The following is a 20,730-nucleotide window of genomic DNA, read 5'->3' as shown; positions in this document are numbered from 1 at the left end:
TGGCTGACCCCAGCCTCTGAACCAAGGAAGAGCTTTAAAGGAAATGCAGCATTAAGCTCTTTGACTCTTTCCAAGCATTCATCAGTGCCACCAGCTCTGCCTTCCTGTGCGCAGCGTTTCAAGCGAGCATCCCGAAACTGCCGTCCTGGTTTAGATGAAATGAAAAGGAAGTTTGAACAGAGCACATCCCTCACAAGGGGAGCCCTTAAATGCCGTGGAAATGAACAGCAAAACTGCAGTCCCAGACCTCATCAACGCCATCCAGACACTCAACAGTCACAGAAGTGTTAGTTTCCAAAGCAGTTACTGCTGGTGGCATCTGTGTTCTTTTGGCCTCTTCTTTGAGCACGAACTTGGGTTCCTTTTCTGGAAGAGGGAGTCTCTTTCGAGGTTCTGCATTGAGGACGGGAAATGAGCGCAGCAGTTCTTGTCCACTTGTGTTTTTCCTGCTCAGGGCTATTTCTGAGGGTTCTCCTTTTGTGAAGATGGTGCAACTCCTTGTCCCTGCACTGGAAGTTAGTTGGTGTAAGGACTTTGTCAGTGTGGTCCAAGCACTGTGGTGCATTCCCCGCTCTGACAGAAGCCACTTTCACAGGACTGCTCCTGATGTGGGATGGGATCACATCCGGGGGTTGGGTTTGGTTGTGTGTTCAAAAGAGCTGTAGACTTTTAAAACCCCCTCAAAGATGGAAGAGGTGGTTGGGTGCCTCCTGCGGCTACTGGTGACACTGGAGTATCCCTTCTAAACACATGGAACTCGCTTACTAAGTGATGCCTGTCGCTGGGTGCTAATTGTAAGGTAGATTTTTCCAGATTGCGTTTAAAATCCTGTGGTTTAGCAATGATGATTCACCGTCATGTTGTAAGAAACTCCATAATTAAACAGTAAACTATGTCAGGATATTTATGGGATTGGGAAGTTAGCAGCCTCCCACAGGCCATGGCGGGCTCCACAGACACGTCAGCTTTGTGTTTCTGGGAAGCGTCTGTCTGTGGCAGGGTAGAGGTGTCCTACCCCGGTGCGGTGTCACCATCCCACACTTCGGCCTGGAACTGGCCTGGCCTCCTCTGGTGCAGCTTGAGGTGTCCTGAGACCTCGTAGCAGCTTCTAGTGCCTGGAGAGGGGCTTTGCGCAAGGGGCTGTAGGGACAGGCCAAGGGGAATGGCTTGAACCTGCCCCAGGGGAGACTGAGCTGAGCTCTTAGGCAGAAGCTCTCCCCTGTGAGGGTGCTGAGGCGCTGGCACAGGGTGCCCAGAGAAGCTGTGGCTGCCCCATCCCTGGCAGTGCTCAAGGCCAGGTTGGACACAGGGGCTTGGAGCAAGCTGCTCCAGTGGAAGGGGTCCCTGCCCGTGGCAGGGGTTGGAGCTGGAGGAGCTTTAAGGTCCCTTCAACCCAAACCAGGCTGGGGTTCTATGGCTGAGATCCAAGCTTGTGAAGGACATTGCCCGGCTGGGTGCCTGCTGCAGGCAGCTCAGCCCAGGGAGCAGGATGGAGGCAGTGGCAGGATGTCCCAGCGTGGCTCCCACTATAAACCGGGCTGGGTGGGACCCGGGGCGCTGCGGGCGGGCGAGCCCGGCTTCTGCCCTTGCCCCATGGAGCTGCAAGGTCCCCAAGTGCGTGGGTCTCTGGGAAAGAGCCGCCCTTGCTCCTGGAGGGAGAGCACCTCCTCAGCCCGTGTCCTGGGTTTCTGCGGGGGCAAGTTCGGTGACCTGAATATGCTTGGGTTTTTTCTTTCCTTTCAAGTCTGTGACGTGCGTCCTTGCCAGGAGCCATTTGTAAAGAAAGAAGCCAGCAAAAACCCCCCAGTTGTCATGGAACTGTGGTTCTTTTGTGGGCCGGGGAGCTGGCGAGGGTGGGAGCCGAGGGCAGGGTTCAGTGGGTGCTTTTCGGGACAAGAAGTCGACGGCGGGTGTGAGACAGGGCCTGAGCAGGGAGAGTGCAGAGAGGGTCCGGGGTGGCTGCTGCAGAGCTGGGGTGGGTGGTTTGGGGCATTGCCTGCATGGTGTTTGTACAGCGTGGAGCTGGGTCACGGGAAGGGGTTCTGGGTTGTTGTGGGTGGGTGTCTGAAACCCTTGGCTCAGTGCACAGCAGCAGCCCAGACGGTAAATGGGGTTTATTGGCAAGAGGGATGAAGGGGAAGGGGTTCTGGCTTGTGCTTTGCTCACATCCCCATGGCTGTGCTGGTCCATTCCATGCTGCAGCTTCCCGAGGGGCTTGGATAAGTTCATGATGTGCTACCAGAACACTTTTGTCTCCAGTGCTGAAGACGTTGTCCCCAAACATCAGCAAGGTAAATGGACAAACTGGAGGAGCAAAGTGCCAGCAAAGGGAGCCCAACATGTGATGGCGTTAAGTGGAATCCATGGTGGTTGCGGTGATGTCTCCCTGAGCTGCATTCATTTTGCCCTCATTGTTAGTACTGGTGCATGCACAGGTGTGTGTATTCCCCCACCCCGTGTGTTAAATTCCATACTTCATTTTGTCTTTAAAATTGCCAATAAATCAAGGTAATTATAGGAAGCAGAGTGCTCAGCCTGCTGCCTGGGGAAATTCCGGCGTGCCTGAGCACCATCCTTCACTTCATCCAGCGCTCACAGTTCCAAAGACATGCAAGAAAATGAAGTCTTGTATTACAGAGATAGGTTCCTCTGCACACGTTTTGCAGTCAGTGATGTCCCCGTCCCCACAGACACCCCTCGGGTTGCTGCAGCAGCATTGTCCTGCTCCTGGGCTGCTGCCACGGACACACCATTGAAAGCAGCCAGGCCCCTGGTTCTGCAGGCATCAGAATTCTTCTCACTTCCGTTGCTCCTTTCTCTCCAGCTTCACTGCAGAGCGGTTACAGGGGCAGATTCAAGAGAAATATAATAGGAGCAACACAGTTCTTTACAAATCCAAATGTAATCTTTACAAGTGTTGTCTACGGATAGAGCTATAGTGTCATTCAGGGGGAAATAGAAATCGACAGTGGTTTACCAATCATTTATTTTGATTTATTTTCTAATATCAAAGGATAGAACTCCTCCTCTTCTCCAGGCTGAACAAGCCCAGCTCTCTCAGGCTGTCTCCACAGCTCCTCTGACCACATTGGCTGTTCCTCCCTTAGCAGTGCTTTGCAGTACTTCTAAACTCCAAAGATGCATTGAACCTGGGGGGTTTGCAAGGTGAGAAGATCAGCTGTGGGGATGGAGCTTGTTCTTCTGGGTGCGCAGTGGTGTGTATTTGGCAGGTGGTTTGGTGCTGTGGGGCAGGTCGACAGCAGGCAGCCATGGGGACAGCCCAGGTCCCCCTTCGTGCAGTCTCATTGTGTGTGTAACCGTGCGGTACTTCGGTACCTCTCTCCTGATGCTACGTCTGTATGAGCTTTCCCAGAATTGTGATTTCAGTGAGTAAAGCTGTTCCTGATGCATAGGCAGGGAATGACGTCGGGAACCTGTCACGGATTTCTTCCCTGAGGGTTCTTTCTCATCTTCCTAAGCAGAAGGAGTCATCGTGCAGATACTGCAAAGCATTGACTGCTTGGACTGACCCTCACACAGCGCGTGGAAAGTTAGGAGTAATACAGACAAGCTGATGACTGGACGTTGTGTCGGTAGATGTTGCTGTTGAAATGAGAATTACTGGCTTCTCCAGCTTCTATTTTGAAGAACTTTCCATGCCTGTAAATGAGCCCAGGCTGGGAGTGGTTGATGGCACCATCCTCGCCGGGTGTTGGTTCACTCTGGAGGGCATTGCTTTGCTCTGGTTTCTGCAGCTCAGTCAAGTTGTATTTGCAGATAACTTCAAAGGAAGTGCTTTTTAAGTCAGTATTTCGGCAGTTGTGTCCTCGCCGTGATGTGTGCAGCTTGGTCATAGCAGTGTAAGAGCAAAGCACTTGGTACAGCAGCTCCTCAAGGAAGAGCTGGTTTACCTGTCACTGCCCTGGACTGCCTGAGGTCCTTCTTTTCACAGCCCTTGGTCTGTGCATTTGGATTCCATTTGACTTCACCAGCAGTAGGTGTTCACGTTAGTTTGTCTCTGTTATTTTGCATTTACGTTGCTGAGTGAGATGATTGTAAACTGAAGAACATTATTACTTTCCTCTTTCTGCAGGTGTCCCCTGCTTTCATTGCTACGCTGGGGGTTTCATTAATATGGTGGGGTTGCTATAGTTTTTGCCATCCTGCATCCCGAAAATCTGAACCAAATATTGGTTGCAGTTTAGTTAACATTCATTAACGTTGACGTTCGCTTGGTCAAGCAACTTGGCCCACAAAATCTACTCTGTTCCCATCCTAACGATGCTGGTTTCCATTATATCACCAGCCAGCAATTACGGAAGCTATATACAAGTATATTTTCAGATTTTCAGAATGAAACATACTTAGATGGGAAGGTACATATCAAAGGGTGATATTTGATACTTAATATTGTTTAGAGAAGTAAGATGCCAGATTTGTCTCACTGTAGACATGCAAATGCAAGATGAGCATTTTGACTCACGGGTTTGAGGTCTGTTGGTCAGTCCCAGTGTGCGGGACGAGGTTGGAGTGTCCTGTTACGAAAGGTGGCTCACAGGAAAGCCTTTTCTTCATCAAACGGCTGTTTTTGTAACTGTCCATGTAAAGCAAGAGGAGATCCAAGCAGGTCCAAGCTGCTGACCACTGCTCCTCCAGGATGTGGTCCCTGGCTGCAGTCGCAGCTGCTCTTCCCAAAAGAGTCCTTGGGGCATGTTTGAGCAGCAGCCGCTGCCGCAGTGCTGGCAGGGTCAGTGAGGGGCTCAGACCCCAAAGCTTTGTCCGCTTTAGGCAAGGAGAAGGAGCTCTTGGACAATCCAGGATGGATGGAGGTGCTTCCTGTGGTCCCCGCAGCCATCCCAAGGCTGCAGCTCTCATCAGCAGGATGAGCTGGTACCTGGGCTCCAGGACTGACTCCTAACCTGCGTGCTCAGTAAAACTGCCCTGAAAGCATGGTGTGCATGGCCGGGTTTACTGTCCTTTCAGCTTTTGGAATATGTACAAGCACCCATCAGCAGTTCTTTTTCTCGTGAATCACAAGGTTAAACTTAGGCTTAAATAACTGAGAGCTCTTAAAAGGAATTAATGTCTGTGACTGCGCTGCTTCTCCAGTGGTGCACGTGCTCTGTGCAGATACTTACTCTTGCATGGAGCCCTGAAGCAAGAGGCTTAAATGGGGGACACGGGCATGGCAGCCTTGTTTCTCTTCAGTAATACAGTTATTGCTGTATCTAAGATGCTTTGTTTGGTATATAAGGGGTTTAATTTTCAATATTGGGTTTTAATCACCGTTTTTAACACCAGCCTGTCCCGATTCAGCAGTGGCTGCCATCAGTGGTGACTGCTTTGAGCGTGGTCTGGTTTGCTCTTCCTTCCTCTCTGAACAGAAAACTCGGTTCTTTTTTGGATCCCCGGGTCCCCTCGCCATGGTTATCAGTGGTTGGACAACAAGTAAACAACTGACTGCAAACGGGCCGGGTGCCAGTTGGCCACGAGCTACCCTCCCGCTCGGGGCTGTGCTCAGGAGAAGGCTCTTCCTTCGTCATTTCCTTTCCTTTCAAACACAAAACCCAAAACCTTCCTTATTCTTCCTTCAGTTAAACAGCTTTCCTGGTCTAAATACTGAAACCGGGGAAGGACGGTAGAGATCCTTAGGTACCAAGTCTGAGGCGTTTTTCAGATTAAGGTGTTCCAGCACGTAAAGGGGCCAGCAGGAAACCTGGAGAGGGGTTTTGGGCAAGGGCCTGTAGGGACAGGCCAAGGGGAATGGCTTTAACCTGCCCGAGGGGAGACTGAGATGAGCTCTTGGGCAGAAGCTCTTCCCTGTGAGGGTGCTGAGGCGCTGGCACAGGGTGCCCAGAGAAGCTGTGGCTGCCCCATCCCTGGCAGTGCTCAAGGCCAGGTTGGACACAGGGGCTTGGAGCAAGCTGCTCCAGTGGAAGGGGTTGGAAATGGATGAGCTTTAAGGTTCCTGCTTAACAAATCACCTCTCAGGACAGTGTTTTCTGTGCATTTTGAGCTACGAGGTAGGGGAAGGCGACTCAGAATGTTAAATGAAGCTGCTCAGGTACCAGGACACATCCGGCCAGAACAGCCCATGCTTTGCACTCGTGTGGCTCGATTTCCTCAATATTTTAGTGATCTAATTTAGATAATGTGAACTTAAAGATGTCGGTGCTGTAAGCTGGGCAGTAATGAGACTGAATGAATGCCTGTAATTGATCTTCTTGCCTGTGAAATTATGCTAAAGATCTGCCAGGAAACTCGCTTCTTTTCCCGTGCCCCTTTTCTTCCCCCGTCAAAATATGCTCACATATTCCAAAACAAAATACTTACGCTGGGAAAGCTTCAGCACGTGGATCGAGGCTCGTGGTTGTGGCTCCCTTTGAACAGAGGAGGATTTCTTTTTCAAAGGCACCAGCACAATGTGTATATTATTCATTCCAGCTCATGAGCTCTTCAGTCTGGGATAGATGTATGGGCAGGTTATTCTGATGGCATCCGTTCAGCCAACAGTGCCTGTACCAAGGAATTACAACTGTTGGGATGTTAAAGTAAGTCTGTTTTTACAGGGAACTTTACAGTAATTGTTTCTTAAACAGCCATCTTGGATATTATCTCTTCTTGGCCTTTAGTTTGAGGTCAGGAAGGAATCAGAGGATGCCTTGGCGATGGTGAGGGAGTGAAGTTCTGGATATGAACAAACGGGCATGTATTCCGAGTTTCTTGCAAGGCTTTGGAAAGTCTAAGGAAGAGACCCAGCATTCTGTCTCCTGGAAAATCAAAATAGCAGGGCTTTTTAGAGGAGTGAAGGCTCTTTATAGGAGCTGCTGCCTTTTCCAGTGGCCTCAAATAAACGCGAAGTTAAATGCTGATTTGACACACAAGGGTGTGAGAAGCTCTGCTTTCCACTTGTGTGCTAAACCCTTTTCACACTGTACTCCAGGACTGCACTTAACAGCTGCTTTTGAAAACAAGAATACTTGGTAGAAACTGGTTTTGAGTATTCTGAATGGTTTTCTCCATTATTAATTTTCCATTTTAACACTTCGACACTAAAGCATGTCTGGTCCATTTCCTGTCTCCACGATCAAGTCAAGATTACTTGGTGGTTTCTCTGCTCTTTTCAAGGCCTTTGTTTCTCTAAGTGACAGTCCCTGTAGTGCTCATAAAATGATGGGTTCTGCTTGGTGGCTCTGTTAAAAATGCTGAACAGAAACAGTCTGAAAGGAATTGGATTCCATTATTCCCGACTTCACAGCGCTCTCGAGTGACTCTCAAGCAGGGTAAGGAGGCTCTGGTGCTACAGTGGGGGAGCAGGAAGGATGGGTTTATCCCATGTCTGCAGAGGTTCCAGAGGAGGAAGGCTGCAGATGAGCGCGCGCGGTACCGGGTGCAGCCAAGGCTCTAATTAATCATCTGCCAGGCTCTGCAGGGCGCATCTCGCAACGCGGTGCCTTCAGCACATCTCACTCCCACAGTACAGAGTTTGGGAAACACCTGCACGTACATGTAGGGTGTGTGCACACCTGGACACACGTACATGCCCTCAAGTCTGGTCGTTAACCGCTTGCAGGCTCTTAACAACGTGCTCTGTGGGTCCGGAGCTGGAATTCCCCGCGTGGTGTTAGCAGTGAGCCGCGGAATTTGTTTCCTCCTTGATGAAAGCCCTTAAAGTATTTCAGGTTTTTCCTCTAAAGCTTAAAAGCACAACCAGCACCGTGGATTGAGGCTCAGCGCGGTCATGAGATGCTGAAGTGGGCGACTGCTTTGCCTTTTTAACCCTTGGGTGCAGGCGTGCTTCAGGCCGGGGCAGATTTCCTGACCAAAGGGAGATTCTCACAACTGGAAGCCCTTAAGCAGAGCTGAAAGAAAAGTGCCAGATGCTGCAAAACCAGCGATTAAAACTGCAAGAATAGGCAATGCAGGGAAGCAGTTATCATTCTCTCCTTGAAAAAGCCGCCTGCTTATCTCCAGTGCTTGGCCTCACTCAAGCCATCTACAACCAAGTTGAAGAACTACAGACCTTTGGCTCTGTTTGTTATTCCTTTATGGATTGTTGCAGTGGAAAGACGGTTTAAGTTGTGACTGTTCCAAGCTTTTTGAAACAGCCCAGCTTTCACAATACACAGAAGTAGCATAAATAATGGCAGTTGGTGGGTTTGTTATTTTAGTGTTATCAGAGACAATTATTACGTGTCTCTCCTGGTGCTTGCTTTGCTTTTCCTCCGGAATCAGGGAGTCCTCTGCGTCTGTGGCTTCAGACGCCACTGGGAAGTGACAAGAGGTCAACAGCTCGGAGAATCAATTCTTAAAGTCTTGAACGACAGAATAAGGGTTAACAGGAAGAATGTGTATTGCAGGTAGGAAAACCCGCACGTAATGATGACACATTCAGCATCAGAAATAAGCAAATAGGAAACTTAAGAAAGTAATTCCTTCATATCAATTTGAGTATAATTTATATTCAGGCCTTGGTTAATCTCATCTAAATTTAGGTGTGCCGAGGTCTCAAATTTAAGAACATAATTACCCAAATCAGGTTTCTGCATTAGGCAGTGGGGGTTGGAAACAGGCTTGAACTATTCCTCACTGTTAAGTGTTGCCCTGTGTTGACTAGGTCAGTGTTTGCTGTACCTCCTGTGGTTCCTGAAGGTGGCTGAAATCAATTTGGGCTCTAAGTCTGACCCTTAATTAATGAGTTTATTTATTTATTCAAGATGTTATTCTTGGGATGTGTTTTCCCTGCTCGTGGCAGGGGTTGGACTGCATGACCTGTAACTGTCTCTTCCAACCCAAGCCATTCTGAGGTTCTGTTAGTTATTTCTGTTCCTCATTTTCCGTGGCAGGGGTTTATATGTTGACACCATCTCAGGTACATTTTCAAAAGCAGTCATTTGAGACACCAGGACTATGTCCAGTTTGCTTGGTTCAGATACTATTGTGACTTTTAAAACCTGGTTTGTCCCTCTCAGCTAGATCCTGTTATTGTATATCAGATATATTAGTATATTAGATATATTTGTACTTTAGATATATTAGTATATTAGATATATTTGTATATTAGATATATTAGTATATTGGATAGAGGAACCCCCCCCTTGGTAAAGCAAAAGCCAAACCCATTATGTACTGTGGGCTGATTCCATAAAACAGTCTCATTTTCCTTGGGAAGGGGCAGTGTAGCAGCAGTGCACAATGCCACCTCACCGTGCAACAGCAGCAGCATCGCACGCATGGTCAGGAACTTGTGCAGGGTGAATCCCTGTTTAAACCTGGGCTTAGCCACAGGCTTGGAGAAGAGGTTACTGCAACAAAGAGTGAAGTGTGCAGTCCATGGTGAGTTGGTTCCTATGAGGCAACCTGTTTGTCAGTTTGACTTCTGTTTAATGTTCCTCAGGTGAAGCATGGAAGTGACAGAACAGAAACGTTGGGCTTGTGCCTTACTTTAGAGACTCTGTAGTGTCACAGATTGATGTTCAAACTGGAAGTAACGCGGGTCTTTGATCATACTCTTACTTATTTCACCTTAAAGTAATCCTCTGGTAATTACCTGCTCTCAGGGGCTATTGAGAATCTGGACTGAGCCAGCACAGTGCTCTGGAGGAGCAGGGCTCATCCCAGCTACTTTTGGAATCCTGCTTCTGTTGCCGTGTCTGAGAGCTTGTGTGATTCTTTGGTCTCGACCTTTGTTAAAAACAAGCAGATTAACCACTTTCCTGTTTCATAAGGATGCTTTGTTACTGAACTTATTTATCTGAAGCTCAGAAAAGACATGCAAGGCTAAACCAGCTTTTGTGTGAGGCATGAGAGGGAATCTCGTACAGCACTGAAGTTTGCTGAACGATTTGATCATGTGTCAGTCATGGATTTTACTTGCAGACCAAGGCCAGACTCAGATGACTGATGCTGCAGGGTACAAGAGGTGCAGGTCCCCTTTTGATCATTGCACAGGTCTGGGTGCAGCTCTTTGGTGTACCTGGGGACAGGGCATCAGCATATGCAGGGGAGCACAGAGTGGGTAAAGGAAAGTTGTACCACAGCGGGGTCTGGTTGAAATGGATCTTCCCCACCTCTTCTGAAATGATCGTGCAGTGAATTCTGCCTTACAAGATACTTGAGTATTAAACAGCTTTCCATTTTCCATACGGAATGCTGCAACTCTCGTACTGGAACACTTTGTAGACTAAACAGGAATGGCTTAAAAACTTACTGCAGATGTGAATGCAGTATGTACTATGTTAAGTAAATCTTAAGCAACAATGGTAGTTAAAATTTTCAGTTAAGAGATACTGTGACCTATTCTATTGGCAAATCTGAGTGACCATATTGGTAGTGAAAGACACCAAAAGATAATGCTGGGTTGTAAATGATTTATAGTGGGCATCAGGACCTTTATAAGAGTGCATGTGGTTGTAATGAGCACTGAAATTCAGGAAAACAAAACATAGTTTCCAACCAGGAAAGTTCTTAGTGCTTTACTGAGAGGATGTTGGAATTCCTGCTGCTTCGAACCTGAAATAACCGCACGGAGCAGTCCTTAGGACATGCAAGATGCTCTTGGAGAAAAGAGGTGGTGTGGAGACAGGGGTGCGCAGACTCTGGGGCTGTCTGACTAGTCACTGCATGCTAGTTATGTGCGAGAGGTAAACAGCCTGCTAATGAGGTTTACAGATGGAGTTTAAATTGGGAGGGGTTCCTGGGGCTGCTCAGGAAGAGAAAATACACAGAAGCAGAGATGAACAATGTGGCCAGGAAACTGTGTGTGGTTCAGCAAGGAAGGAATAGAGCTTCCTTCATCTGACAGGGAGTGGTAGAGGAAGAGGACAGAGGAAAGTGGGTAAAACAGCAGAAGTCCAGGCGGAAGAAGGCAAGACCTACAAGTATGATGGGGTAGCAAACCCAAACAAGACGTGCTTGTAAAGTCTGGGAGCGTGCAACGAGAGGGATGCGATGAAACATCTTGATAATCTTGAGTGTGTGGCATGGATGCCAAGTGGAAATAAAAGCAGATAATAGCCTACTGCGTGTGCATGTTATAGCAGAAATTGTGTCTGTAATTGCTTAACAGTGTTGACAAAAGTAATTACAGCACTTTACTGGATAATTCAATGAAGTTGACTTAAAAGTGCCATGAAAATTACATGCAGAGTGTATGTATACACATTGCATAGGTCTGGGGTACTACTTGTTGCTTGTCCTGATGAAAATATTACACAAGTTTAGAGGCTGCTTTTGTGTCAATAAACAGAATTAAAATGTGCTTTTCTTTCTGGTCATGTGTAGGGAAGAGGGCTTTCATGTGTATTCCTTTTATCAAACACCCCAGAGGCCAGTTGGAATGAAATGGGATGGGGTTACGAAAGGTGCTAAAAGTGCTTGCGAGACTTTGGAAAACACCTTTTAGATGGGTGTGCTGCATGCTAAACTCCGTTGTGTACACAGAGATCTGGTTATGAATGATAAAGTGCACCAAAAACTAAAGATAAAGCCTGAAGGAAAACCTTCTGGTAGTGTTGGGAGCGGGAGGTCTCAGCCTTTGCCATGTGTGCCATCACCCTGTTTTGTCCTTCAGCAGCTTTCTCATTTCTCAGTCCCCATGAATTCTGAATTTGCTCTATATCTTTCCTGCAAGAATTACTGTTCCCTCTAATGTAGGAAAGAACCTTCACCCTTCCAGACGAAGCTACTGCTCATGAACTAAGTGGGGAGCATAATCCACAGGCATTGGGGTAGCATCTTGCACAAGCCTTCATACTAAGTTGGCACTGAACCTCCATTCTGGCCTTCAGTGCTGAGAAGAGCATCTCGCAGTCATCCTCCTCTGGGACTAAACTCTCCAAATCATCAGCAGTACTTTTTTCTTCCAGCAAAGTACCCAAAATAGGATGGTTTTACTGGTTTTTGGTTCGTTTTCATGATTTTGGAGGTTAATGAAAGCTGATTCCCTCCTTGCTAGGCTCTTGTAACAAAGCCCAGTCTCCCTTCTCTCGTTAGACAGCTCAAGCTCTTCCTCTGCCCGTTGCTTTAGCTGCTGGTCAGCTTTCTGGAAACAAGCGGATAGAACACTGGATTTCCCTCAAAGGGGATGAAAACCTCGTGAAAACATCTGTGCTATCTGAGATTGAGGTAAAATGGAATGGGAAAACCAAGTCAAGCAGACACTTTGTGGAATCAGCCTTTGCTAATTTCTGTTGTTAAACGCAGTGCATCTGTGTGGCAAGTTCATGTCTGATCACACCCGTGTGTAACACCAGTGGGTCTGAAACCTAACCCAGTATTTATGAGCTTCCCTGACCCCAACACCAGTCTGCCCTCAGTACTGAAACAGTAGCTTTGGGGTTTAAACCGTTTTCAGTTTTAGGCTGAGGGTTGGCTGAAGTGAATTCACAGCCTGGGCACTCATGGGCTGAGAGATGGGGAATGTCACAGTTACCGCTGTGGAAAACGCAGTGCTCATTCCCTGGGTCACTTGTGTTGGAGGGGAGGTGGTTTGCTGCTCCTTCCCACCCTCGTGTTAATGGTGCCTCAGAGCTTCTTCAGGAATGCTGAAGTTCATGTTGCATGTTACAGGTATTTGGTGGTAAACGCAAGATGCGTAAGTTGTGAGGTGGGATTTGGGGTTTTAGCTCCCTCTGCTAAAAGGAGATGTTGTTAAGGAGAATGTTTTTCTTGCTTAAGAGTCTTGTTTAAGCTCTGCTTTGGCCTCTTTCTCTTTGGTTCACTGATGTGTTTTGAGCTTCTGGACTCCTGTCCAAAGTTTAAAGAACAATAACTAGTCAAATGTGAAATAATGTCAATCGAACCAACCTATGACTCAACAGTCAACCAAGTCATCCTGGACTCGCATCAAATGGACTGAGGCCAAGACCTAGAATTGGCACACATCCCCGTCCCTCTTCTCCATATATTTCCACTGAAGCAGAGCCCAGAATGCAACACGTTGGTTAATATTCTGTAATAAACTGCTCTGCATGTAAATGTATTCTTTTCATTGACAAAAAAGTGTGAAAGCCCATGCCAGGGGTAAAGGCAGTTGTGCAAGGCTTCATACAGACTGACAAGGAAGTGGAGTTTCTGCACTGAAGAATTTGCCACCTCAACTTCTAGTATCAGTTCCACTTTTAAACAGAGCTGCCTTGATGTCTGTAGAAGGAATTAAGGAAGAACCATTCCTTTCTGCTTCTCTTGCTCTGTTTCTGTCTTTCCCTCCTCCTCCTCATCAGAGTTAGGGTTTTATTTCTGCTTTCTGAAATGCATTTGTTGATTTGTATTTCTTTTAATTGTTCTGCTCATTTTATTTTGGCACAGCAGGAAATCGTTATGCACTGCTAATACAAGCACAGGCTGTGCGCATCTATAAAAATCAGTGTCCGATGACTGTTAGAGGGCTCCTCTGGCAGCAGGGGAGTCTTGATTTGTGTTTTCGAAAGAGCAGAAATGAACTTTCTAATTACCAGTCTAAATTTATTTATAGCTTTGTGACTCAATTTGACTACACGAGGCTTATCCTGCAGCTTTCAAAATACCTGCTCTGGGACTGTTGCGGTTCAGTTTAATCTTTTACTGCTTTTCTTGCAGTCCCATTAATATTTTTCCATGTATGTTAGAGTCAGCTCTCCAGATGTCTCCTGCCTTCTTTCCTAGCAACATCATTTTGGCAGGCTGTGACTGCAGTCCTGTGATTGACACAGGCGTTCGCGTTGGGATGGCCAGAGCCGTGTACATAGCTCACACTGAGGTCATTAATGGAACAAATCCTGTTTAATATTTTAAGTCCAGTTCCTCTGCTGCGACATTAGTAAGAGTGCTTTAATAAGGAGTAAAATACTTTTCCGATATGTGCTGACTGCATGGGATAAGCTAAAATGCTGGGGCTGGTCTAAGCTCATGGGGCTGTTCTAAATGATGGAGTATCTCTGTGAAGGGTTCTGCAGTCTTGCTGAATTCGGCGTGCTGGCAAGTGAGCTGAGTGTGTTACAGGATTAGCATGTTAGGTTAGTAATTCGGGGAGGGTACACTGGCGCTTGGATCGTTTGTAAGGTTCAGAAAGTGAAACTGCTTCAAGGAAGCATCACCCCGGTAGAACATAGCTCGGTGGCTGCTGAGATGGGGGGAACGGTGCTTGCTGCATCAGAGACTGGGAGCAGCTTCATGTGATGTGCTTAAAATGGGGGAAAAAATACCTGTTTCCTGTTAGATTTTTGAACTGTCTTCTGCTGAGTGCCTGTCAGCCTTGCAGCCTTCTCAGTGAGGGTGTAATTAGGGTCTGCTTGCACCTTAGTTTGTGAACGCAGAGCACATATGTATGTATAGAAAGCTGGATGTATCTGTGAGATTGAGGTCCTGAAAGTCAAGTTTATAAATGATGATCCCCAACATGTCTATAAATAAACGTAGATCACATGCAGATTTTGTTACCCAGCAAAGCATAAAGAATTAGGCCGGCCCAGGATGATTTCAGTCTACATTTTTGTGTGAAGCTTTTCTTTAAGTATAAAGGTGCTGGCTTCGGTCTTACTCTTGCGTTATTTTTATTTCCCTGCCTCTTTATTTTACGAAACGGGGACGCGCAATTAAGTTAAAAAGAAGCATAAATAAAAAAGCCACTTTGGAAAAATATGCATAAATTGATTCCTCCGAACATTAAGCCCTGCCCTTGAAGGTAAGGCTTTCTGGCTGCTTTACTGGCGCGCTGTAATAAATGTAAAAGTTTAGAACATAGAATTTAATTATCGTATTCTGGTCATAAATACTTGAGGGCTGTAGTACGTTTGAAATCCCAGGAGCTGCAGCTAGGGTTGCAGCTGCAACATCAATTACCATTTATCCATTCCAAGAAAGCTTTGCCTGTGCCCTTGAAACCTTTACGTGCTGGAGAGGATCCAGAAGGGGGGAAGAAAAGCAGTCGCGTCGCTCGCTGGCGTTAGCGCTTCTTTCCCGCTCCCGTGCGGCTCTAAAATGGGAGCAGACGCCATTTCGGAGCGGGGCAAAGGGGCGGCCGTGGCGGGTTCCTCACCAAGAGCACCGGGGCACCTGCTCCAGGGCCTGGCCTTGGGGAATCAACGTCCTGCAGGCTCAGAGAGAGCCATCAGAGGGCTCGGTGCCCATCGGGAGCCCGCGCTGGTTGATGTGGCGGGGCTCCGTCCCTCGCGCGCTGCTGGGAATCTCCGCAGGTGACTTCGTTAACGTAGTGCTGGGATTTGCTTGTGCTCAGGGTTGGGGTGGGTTTTATTTAATAGAATATAATTTATGAGAAATGAAACAACAAGGCTGGGAATGGCAGTCCTGCTGCTTCTGCCCTGCAGTGCAGAAACACTGGCTCCCTGTGAAACCTGTTCTCAATCACACGCTTGTCATTGAAGCTCTGCTACAGAATCATAGAACCCCAGCCTGGTTTGGGTTGAAGGGGCCTTAAAGCTCTTCCAGCTCCAGCCCCTGCCAGGGCAGGGACCCCTTCCACTGGAGCAGCTTGCTCCAAGCCCCTGTGTCCAACCTGGCCTTGAGCACTGCCAGGGATGGGGCAGCCACAGCTTCTCTGGGCACCCTGTGCCAGCACCTCAGCACCTCACAGGGAAGAGCTTCTGCCTAAGAGCTCAGCTCAGTCTCCCTGTTTAAGTTTGAAAGTTATTTTCCGAAGGGATTTATGTAAAGACTTTGCTTGATGTAAACTGAAGTCACTTTGTTCTGAGCTCAGCCTTTCCTGGTCTATCAAGTCACGATACAGCATTTATCTGGATCCGCAATCATGGAAATGGGGTTGGTCGTTTTGGCTTTCAGAGGGGCTGTAGAGCAGCGTTTATGGGTAACCCAACGTTACTGGGTGCGTTTATGTACAGTCTTTGGTTAAACACTGTCATCTGTAGCAGATCTTTAATTCATTACAGGGGGCACGCTTGTAATCCAGAGCAGCACTGTTACAAAGCAGTGCTGTTCTCTGTTCGAGCGCAAAATGGGAAAGAAAACTTGAATAGGTGGGCTCTGTATCGGACTTGTTTGGAGGGCTGCTTGGTTTGCCTGGTTTGTGGGGGTGTTGTGCTTGCAGGCAGGCAGCAGGAGCGTTGGAGTCTGCACCCCAGGACCCCTCTGCCTTTGGGTAAGCTGTGGGTGTTTAATGCTCACTGATACCAGCCGAGCTGTGCACACCCTGCATGTGCCTGCAGGAGCCTGGGAGAATAACGCTGGGATTCACCAATTCTCTGTCTCTTTAAACTTCAGTGAGCACGTTACAAGAGACAGAAGAGACCATCGGAACCAGTGGTAACCAGAGAGATGTGGGTTTGAACCGATTTTCAGCTGGCGCATATACAAACATTGTCATGACAAGGATAGTGTCAATAGCCTTGGTTTAGAGTATTTTTCCTGCTTGAACTGAAAACTGCCTTCCTGCCTAGGAGGGTATAACAATAATGAGTAGTTTCTGTAGTTAATAAAGAAATAAGTAAGCAATTCAAGAAATGTAATCAGTTGGTGTGTGCAGCTGGGTGTTTGCATTGTTCTCCTTGCTGGAAGATAAGACTGGGCCAGATGGCAATGACATTGAGAATCGGGTCTTTACTGTTGGCTTGGTCATACTACTCAGACAGATAAGTAACTCGTCATTAAGAATATGTTAGCTCAATAGTAAGGTGACTTAGGCTGGAGAACTGCGTGCAGTGTTTTGTGGTTGGGGTGTATCATGACTGAGTGCAGTTCGTGCTTGAGCATTAGATTAGAAGTAGGAGCAAAATGAATAGTCTTACTAAGTGACAAGTCAAATAAATATAGCCAAATTCTGAGTCAAATATAGTTTCTTCCCACCCTAGACATACTGCATCCATTTCTTTCCTTGGAGTTGGCAGTTGGATGTGAAAAGCATTTTCTTAGAGGTTTTTAGGAGCCAGTTGCAAGTCTTCTGGTTTTGCAGTTTGTAATAGCACCAGGGAATGCCTTGTTTGTCCCTGTGTGTGAAACAGACTTGTATTATACATTGCCCCTGACCTTTTGTATAGGGTAGATATTTTTAAGACGGTGGCAATTGCAAAGCTGAGAGCTGCTGCTTTGATGAGCACCCACAGGTTTCCTGAGATGCTGCTGCTCTCATCTCTAGCTTGCAGCGTTTGCGTTAAACGCAGTTAGGTTTGAATCTGTTAACCGGCTTCTAATCATAGAATCCCAGACTGGTTTGGGTTGAAGGGAGCTTAAAGCTCCTTCAGCTCCAACCCCTGCCCCGGGCAGGGACCCCTTCCACTGGAGCAGCTTGCTCCAAGCCCCTGTGTCCAACCTGGCCTTGAGCACTGCCAGGGATGAAATCTGTTCACCGCATTCCCGTTGCATGTGTGTAACTTGTTAGTGGTGCTAATTGAAATTGCATTTTTAAAACAAGTTTACCCTTCAACAGAACTGTGCTGGGGTGGGCACATTTTCAGACAGAAGGGCTCATCACACCGGGCTGTCATGCACTGGTGGAGAGTTGCAAGTCCTAGACAGTAAATGGCAGTAATTCTTGTTGCTGGAAGTTTCCATCTCTTCACTAGAGGGTTTTTGGGTTTATAATAGAAAGTCACAGGAAGGTAGTATGTGTTTCTCAGTAATACTATAGTGCTAGTGGGTTCAGCACACAGGAGCGTGCACGTTCTGTGTTGTATTGGGGAGGCTTTATATCCTTCACAGTAAGGAGAGAAGAATGACACACATCTTCCTGCTCGGAGGTTCGTAGCCGGTTGCTGTGAGTCCGATGGCCACTGTTTCGGTGTCCAGTTGGAAAAGCCTCACCAGAGGCACATGGTGCCGGTGTCTCGATGTGTCCCCTGGACCCTGGCCTCTGGGACCAGGGAAAGGGACAACGGGACCTGCAGGGGAGCCAGGACCCGGGAAGGGGGAGCTCCACATCCCCATAAACGTTTCCACACCTGACTTAATGTAAGTTTGAACCTTGAGCCTGGTTTGAAAGTCTCAGGTAAATGATTAACATGGACATGGCTTTGGTTGAACAACTTGATTTCTGCAGAGCTCGTGCCTCTGGCTGCATCTTCTTGTCTTTAAGTCTTTCCAGTTTACCCCCCCACAGTTCCTTGACTGGCGGTGATAAATCTGTCTATGCAAGTCAATAGAACTAGATTGTCTGTGGTGGCCGAAAGCACATGGGAATGGAGCTCCGGACCCTCAAACAAACACCGGGCCTCCCAAAATAAAATTAATTCAAGTTTTTGCAAATTTAGAATCCTTAAAATTTGGATTTGTTTTTTCCTCTCTCATCGGTGCTGCTTGACTTGCATTTAGGTCAGAATCACACTGTATTAGGGGTTGGAGATTAAAAACACTTCTGCAAATAGCGATAACTTTTTCATTATTCTATTATCTCAGAGTGTAATTTCCCTCCCTTACCTCTTCCTTAGGAAGTGGTTGTTTGTCTTTTACTTTAGGTAAAAGACTTATGTGAAGCCTGCAGCCAGCTCGCTGTAGCTCTTGCAGGAGTCCTTATGCACTATACTCCCTCTGTTCTCCGCGTTTCAGGCAGGCAGAATCGTGTTTTACACAACCAGGGGACTGTCAGTGTCTGGCAGCTCTCCACACAGTTAGTAAATATTGGCCTTATCTGATATAGCCAGGCTTGAAAAGATATGCCAGGAGCCCAGATTAGATTGCTGGCTACTGCTTTATTAATCAGTGTAATAATTTATTTTTAGTTTTGGAAGTCATATCATCTGTTTTCTTTCTCATATTACATTTTCTATGGTTCTGGTGCAGAAAATGAGCCCTGTTTAAAAAGTAAAGGTGATTGAACAGTTTCAGTGGAATGTGTTTGGCACTACCACGGTTTCTATGACAGTTGATGAATATTTCCTTAAAAATGCTCTTGTCAGAAATGCGTACGGTATAAAGAGTTTTATTTTTGTGTCTAAATTAGCTGTCTTCAAAACTCTGCACAGAAAGATGTCTCCATCTTTTTCTGGCTTTAATCATGTTAATGAAATGAAGCTCTCAAAGTTATATGTTCCTTATTTAAAATCACAGGCTCCCAGCCTGTATTTCAGTGTTTAAATTGAGATTCTGAGTGTAAGAAAAGGAAGAAAAAGAGAAAATAAAGACAACTTAGAGTAGCTTCTGATTGGCCAGTGATTACTGATTTAGTGGGGAAAGGAGGGTTCTGCATATGATACGACAAAGTGGAGAAACAATTTAATTCCTTTTCCCAAATGGATCAATGAGCTGGGGAAAAACAGATCAAAAGAGAGCACAACAAACCAAACAGAAGAAAGCAATCTGTGTTCAAGGCCAGGTTGGACAGGGCTTGGAGCAAGCTACTCTAGTGCAAGGTGTCCCTGCCCGTGACAGGGGTTGGAACTGGATGAGCTTTAAGGTCCCTTCAACCTAAACCAGTCCGGTATTCTGTGGTATCTGCATGGTCCGCATCGAACAGCTTTGTGTTAAGAGGCAAAAGTCGGTTTGAATCCTCAGCTTCCATGAGGTTCCATGAGGACAAGAAACCTCATAGAAGGAACCTGCAAATCCATAGCCATTAGCTTCTGTCTTCATGGGAGGAGATGGGGCCATGCGGTGGCAGTTTCCATCGTTACAGTATTCATTCCTCGAGTGCCTCTGCTCCAAGGAAGGCAGTCGTGCTTTGTAGAAATTAGGATGAGCGTGTAATTAAAGATGCCTGTTTGCAAGGACATCAAATAAATGTAACTGGGTTAAATTACATTCTGCCATTACTTGGATGTTGAGTGCTGGATTGTGCAACCTTAGTGTTTTATTATAGTGCTCTGCTCTTTAGAGAAGACAAATTAATTGGAAAACACCAAAAAGCCATCATATGGATCATAAACAGGATTACAGTCTGTCGGGAACTGCCACTTCTGATGACAGGCTACCTAATGCTGGTTGTCAGACTCTGTAGAGTGATGGTGTAGAAGTAGTGCTGCAGCAGTTCACAAATGTTGTCTGGAGACAATGGAGTGATGTGATGGATTCGAGTTCTTTTCCAAGTCCTGAAAATGAGCGTTCTTCCCTGGGTGGGCTTTTTCTTCCTCTTTTCCTTAAGGTTGCCTCATTTACTTCATTCCCTGGCCAGTCTTCCCCATTGAAGCCTTCACATCACCCTTGCTCTCATCTTAACACTTCTTCCCACAGCTGTTGCAGCATGTTCAGGCTGTTGCTGTGTTCTTGTCTAGTTTTCACTCTTCTGCTCAGCCCTCTTTACTCTAGCTCAGACAGGGATCACCATCTCCCCTATCACACACCAGCTTCTTGTTTTGTAGGGAGGTCCATGTGTACCTGAGGTCTCTGCATGCCTGTGCTTTATTCCCCCCAGCACAAGTAATTTTCCCTTTTCTCTGCCCTCTGGTTCCGTATGTGTCAAGGTGTGGGCATCACTGGCACGTCTGTTTCGGTTTGATTTTATCCCTCTGTATTCAAGTGGTAAGGTTCCCGCTCCTGTTTTTATTACCGAGCTCCCTCTCGGTCAGAACCAACGCCCCAGGGACAGGAGTGGTTTCATTTGGGCTGGAATTCTAAGGGGTTTGTGAGCATTGGAGCGCTGTGAGTTTGGTTTCTTTAAATGTGTAACCAAATCTGCTCAGACTTTCTTAAGGAAAGGAAGAGGAATTTTCCATGCCGAAGCCAGCCCACATGCAAATGTTCGGCCCACATCAGGGAACGTGGATGTTCTGGAGAGCTTCCGAGTAAAGGCACCAAAGTCTTAAAAAGAGGTGTTATTTTCTAGCTTCATGTAGAAATGGCTGGAACCCT

General features: G+C 46.8%; 1 protein-coding gene across 1 annotated transcript in view; it reads left to right on the top strand.

The window, feature by feature from the left end:
• Positions 1–20,730, top strand: part of NR3C1 (nuclear receptor subfamily 3 group C member 1) — a 62,281-nt gene that overhangs the window by 13,554 nt on the left and 27,997 nt on the right. The gene's annotated exons all lie outside the window — the stretch shown is intronic.

The sequence above is a fragment of the Lathamus discolor genome, chromosome 10 (genome assembly GCF_037157495.1).
Source record: "Lathamus discolor isolate bLatDis1 chromosome 10, bLatDis1.hap1, whole genome shotgun sequence".
Lineage (NCBI taxonomy): Eukaryota > Metazoa > Chordata > Aves > Psittaciformes > Psittacidae > Lathamus > Lathamus discolor.
Note: the sequence above shows the minus strand (reverse complement) of the source record. Positions and strands in the feature narration are given on the sequence as shown.